The sequence below is a fragment of the Lygodium microphyllum genome, chromosome 14 (assembly GCF_053477565.2).
Source record: "Lygodium microphyllum isolate KBCC chromosome 14, Lygodium_microphyllum_v1.1.10, whole genome shotgun sequence".
Lineage (NCBI taxonomy): Eukaryota > Viridiplantae > Streptophyta > Polypodiopsida > Schizaeales > Lygodiaceae > Lygodium > Lygodium microphyllum.
In genome coordinates this window covers 71582053-71587562 of record NC_141148.1, presented here as the reverse complement: position 1 = coordinate 71587562, position 5510 = coordinate 71582053, and the positions used below count along the sequence as shown (strand labels likewise).

Below are 5510 nucleotides of genomic sequence, written 5' to 3'. Positions count from 1 at the left end.
GGAGTTACATGATATCTTCACGCGCAGGTCTCCAGACCAGATCGCGAGATTTAGAGACATGGCAGACTAGGAACTGTCTCGGTCTTTGTCAAGGCGTTTTGCTAGATCTGCTTCAGCGTGATCAGATGCTTTAGCTTCGAGCAGACGAGCTCGATGCTCTAGACTTGGGCTAGAGGGAGGGAGTGCTTCAGGGTCAGGGGGATGCTGTAGAGATACGGAGTCAGTGAGCCCACGATCGACACGGGATACAGGTGTGACTCCTCACTCTCGTGGCGGTTCCAGGGAGCATGGCTCAGGCTCAGGTGGATGCTCTGGAGACACAGACGCGGTGTCTCCATCTCGTCGTTCAACTGGAGTTATGTCACCTCTAGGATTTGTCACACCTGTGGGGACGTCTACTCCAGTTACTCCGGCTTTTGCTCAGTTGTCAGAAGGTGGCACCCCTATGGGTGCCACTCCGACATATATTACCTCGGTCGGTACACCGGATGCACAGGGGTCTCTTGGACATGTCCAAGAGCATAGATGTAGATGGGAGAGGACCCATCTTAGGCATACCCCAGGGGGATATGCATATCTAGTCGATAATAGGTCAGGAGCCATCATCATGAATGATGAGGGGAGGAGGGTGATGGCTCGCATGAGAGAGTTGTGCCAATAAGTTTTTCGGCACAATGTCTTAAATCATTGGAAGAACATACCGGAGGGGAGCAAGGACTACACAGTATCATCCTTGCATGAGGAGTTTTCGATTCCAACCTCAGTAGATAGATTTTCTATGTGTTGGATGATGGATTGCATGCATACATATATGTCACAGACGATCCGATGCATGCAAGGCAATGAAGAGTGAGGCTGCAAAGCCCGAGTGGCTAGACGCGGACGATTGGTACCGACTAAGGGAGGAGGCTACTGATTCTCCAGGACGTTGGAGTCAACAACGTGATGCGATGAGGGCATGGCTCGAGGCCGGAGTGGTCCATCATCTTGGGAGTGGCGGCCATGGGACATATTTGGAGGACTTTGTAAGTTTTTGTTTTGTTTTGCTTGTTTATTTTTTTGCAAAATCCTTTGTACAGACAATCATGTTTCTAACAGTTAGCATTTTGTTTTCTTTGCAGCACTCCATTTTAAATCACGATCTGATTGGCCTTGAGACTCGATATGCATAGAGGCACGGTCTCACTTCATTGATTGACCGATTGTATAGACGCAACGGCCTTGTAAGTCACTCATATTTCTTGTCTGTAGTTACCATGTTTAAATAGAATGCATTATTGTATGGTGGACTGATGTGTTGTTGTTTCTTTTTTTGTAGAGTCCGTTCGATGCTCCTTTGCGATGGGACAAGCTTTTGGATAGCGAGGATATGTAGCTCGCCCTTGGATTCCTGGAGCTCACACACCTTTATTTTTTGGTCGCCTGATCTATGTAGACATTTTCTATGTATTAGTGATATCTTGTCATGATTGTATCAATCTCTTATTATACGATCATGTATTTATTTCATGTATCAGTGTTATGATTTCAGTATACTTTTTTTTTGTTTGCACGAGCATTGTACACTGTGCAGAAACTTTTTTGTATGGCTCAAATAAAGCACACAGTGCTATATGTGGCAAGGCAACTTGCTGCCCTGCCACAAATTTTTTTTTTCCATGTTACCATTGCTATTAGCGTCGCAAATTCACTGCTCGCGTTCTTATTGGCGTCGTTATTCTTCTTGCAAACCGTCGTTATCATCATCAATATTGGCATCGGTATCAGCATCGCAGTGTCAGTATTAGCGTCGATATCAAGGCAACGCTGATACCGACTGTTCTATGGTGTCACCAATAACAATGCTTTTTGCGATGATGGTGTCATGGAGTTCGTGCAAAAGCTGCTAAACACGGAGTTCAAGATGTTGCACGGCACAAGGCCAACAAGAAGATCTCAATTTTTTGATGCCAAAGATCACTATATTGCTTGCCAAGTGAATAACAACAAAGAAGCTACCAACTACTCTTGACAAGAAGCTGCAGTTATAGGCATACCGCCTTTGAAAAATAACTTGTTCAGGATTCATTATTCTTGGGCCTTAACCAACCTCGGGATGTTGTGATAACTACCACTTTCCTCAATTCTCATTGAAAATTGGCCAGAACTATGATCCGATCCAGTGTTTCATCTAGGTAAATTATGTTCCTTACGATTCTAGAATCTTCAAACTGCCGCCTTTTTGGCTGTTTATAGAGTTGCAAATAGTTGCAAATTCTGGGTCCTTCAGTGAAGCTCCTCCCACGAGGAAACCATCTATGTCTTCATGCTATGCCATTTTAGCACAGTTTGCTTCATTTACAAAACCGCCATAGATTATGCGCACTTGTGAAGCCACATCTAGAGAGACGTTTTTACTCATCCAATCACGAACAACTGCATGCACCTCGTGTGCTTGTATAGGTGTTGCCACTTTGCCAGTACCAATAGCCCAAACAGGCTCATATGCAATAACGATGTCAGACCAACCAGGTACATGATCTGCAAATGCCTTGAGCTAGACAAAGCAAACATCAAAGGTTTTCCCAGCTTCCCATTCCTCCAGTTTTTCATCAATGCAAGCAATAACCTTCAACCCTTGTCCTAATGCATATGCAGATTTTTTCCATGTAAACTCATTCATTTCACTGATTATATGTCTGCCTTCAGAATGGCCAAGTATCACCCAATCACAACCGACATCCTACAGCTGCTCAACACTGATTTCTCCCATAAAAGCTCCACCTTTTCCATGGCTTCAAAGCGTCCTTTGAGTTGCTGCCTTTACTTCGCTTGCTGGCAAAAAAATTTCATCCATGTAGAGCAGAACCCTCTATGGAACCGACCAGTCGGGCTCACTCCATACACAAGAGAACAGGTGACATGGATCCTATCAGGTGCAAACCTTGGTGAAGAAGAGATGGAATAGTAGCAGGCCTGAAGACGAGGTGAAATAGATGCAAAAAAGACACCAAGAGTAGGTTTGGCAGAGGGGAACTCTGTCATGACTTCCAAAAGACTCCTTTGGTTAGCTGTAATCCATTGCTGATACTCATCCTTGCCGAGGGGCGAAGCCAGAAACTTCAATCGGTCCTTTTCAGCAAGATCAGAGACGTGAGATGCTAGAGCAACAGTTTGCGATCCAGCAATTAACACCATAAAGCTCCCAAATCTTGAGATTTTGCCGAGAGGATTCATCCCAAAATAGCTCTTGCCCCATGACACAAGAAGCTCCTCATCTCCAATATAGCATGTCATTTTCCCCCAAAAATAGCCAGACCCAAAAGAAAAAACAAAAATCACACCCCTGTAAGCTTCTTTTGAAGCTTTTACTCAATCATTGGAAATGATTTTATAAGGCTTGAGCTCTCTTCTTGCTTTCAGAGTTACTCACTAAGAGTGAGAGAGAGTAGAACTCGTTCTTGTGGATGTTCCCATCCCGTTTGATCTCACAATGGTGTGGCCAGTGTAGTAGCCACAACACGATGCTCTTTACTTGTTACAAAACAAACTGGGCTACAGCTCTTAAGTTACCGCCTTTGTTGCTTCATTGTCCCACATGTTACGTTGGCCTTGTTCACGTGCAACCTTTGTCTTCATAGCTTAAATGTCGGCTTCTACATGGCTCCCTTTGATTCCACGGTTTTGTGCACTTTTCTTGGAGTTCTTCATTGAAACTGATAGCATGATTATATTCTTTGGCATCAATTTTTCATATTTTTCTGACACACACACAACAGGCACACAAACAGAAACACACGCAAACACAAACACACAAGTGGAGTATCTACATTGGATGTGGGTACAGAAAAGGACGGAAAGATAACGCAGCAATCAAACACAATGAAACACACGTGAAAAGATAACAACATAGATGCACAACAAAAATGGAGGTGTTTACGGCTCGAATGCGCAGTAGCATGACATCCACCCCCTCTAAACCTACGCATCCTCCGGATGAGCCAACTATCCATGATCATCTAAGTCCACAAACAGGTCCAGTTCTTCATCAGTTTCCAGTAGACCTGCTTCTCCATCATCTACATCATCCATATTCTCTGCTTCTTCTGCTAGAATTTCTTCTAACTGCTCTTCTTCTGCCAATTCTTCAAGTGCATACTCTTCATCTTCGCTTCTCTTGAAAATCTTGACTCGTTTTCCAGCAAAATGGGCACCCTCAATACCGTCCCATCCAATTCAACCATCTCATAGGTAGCATTGTAAAAACCTGTTTCACTTCATACGGTCCAAACCATCTTCGAACCATTTTTCTCATGCTGCTATGCTGATTCTCTAGGCTATTGTTGTAGAGTAGAACCCAATCTCCCTCTTTTATGGCTCTAGGCTGCAGGCAATGCCTCAAATCAAACCTGTCCTTGTGTCTAAGTTGAGCTGCCTTCAAACGATCAACTGCTAGCTGCACATCTTATGTCCTTCTCTCTAGTTGACAAATCCGAAGAGCTAGAAGATCCTCTCTTGATAAATTCTCATGCCAAGGAAGAGCACTCCACATGAGAGCACAAATTTCAGTAGGCATGACATGTTTTTGCCCATACATCAACTCTGCAGGCATATATCCAGTAGTCATGCTATGTGTAGAGCGGTCTGCCCACAATGCAAAAGGTAGTAATCTCGGCCAATCTCCAATCCGACCTCTACAAGATTTTGCCAATGCCTTAACTATCAGCGGATGCCCTCTTTTTCTCTTGCCATTCCCCTCTAGATTATAGGCAGTAGTAAGAGCCAACTTAATCCCAAGCCATGAGAAAAATTCTCTAGCTTCATCTGCATCTAGCTCTCCACGATCAGCAGTAATCTTGCCTATACATCCATACCTGCAAAATATTTCTTCCAACAAGAATTTACATACTGTAGTGGTGGTCTTCGTCCGCAAAGATCTGCCTTCAACATAGTTTGTAAGATCCTCCCTGGCCAAGACAAGATATCTCATCTACCAAAGTCCCACTGGAAAAATAACCAAGTCAACCACCCACTTATAATGCATACATAGCGGATAGATCGGATGCAACTCATCATGATGACGCCCTAAAGAGTAGAGCTGACAGTCCCTGCAAGTCTTCACAAAGTGGGAAACATCCTTATACATCCCTTTCCACCAGTATCTTTCTTTGATTTTCTCATAGGTAACCCACACACCTCTGTGTCCAGCCCAAGAACTCTCATGAAACTCTCGCATAATCTATATCTGCGTCGCTGCCTCACAAACTACTCTCAAGGGTAGACCGCCTCTCTTCTTTGGGTGCTTCCAAAGAAAACAATCTTTCAAGAAATACCCATAAACCTTTCTTCTAATTTTCTTGAATGCATCATCTGTCCAATCAGCTCTTCAAGTCAATGAACTCAGATACTAATCAATTTGCAGCCACTTGCCAACATAGAGTTCTTCAGTAAAGGCTTCAACAGTAGATACATGACAATCATGAACAAGGACAGAAACTGCAAACTCTGTCTCATCATCTTCTGCAAGCAAC

General features: G+C 43.8%; 1 pseudogene; it reads right to left on the bottom strand.

Annotated features, from left to right (window-relative positions):
• Nucleotides 1-2188: 2188 nt before the first annotated feature.
• LOC148025720 (triosephosphate isomerase, cytosolic pseudogene) lies at nucleotides 2189-3276 on the bottom strand (annotated as a pseudogene).
• Nucleotides 3277-5510: the final 2234 nt, after the last annotated feature.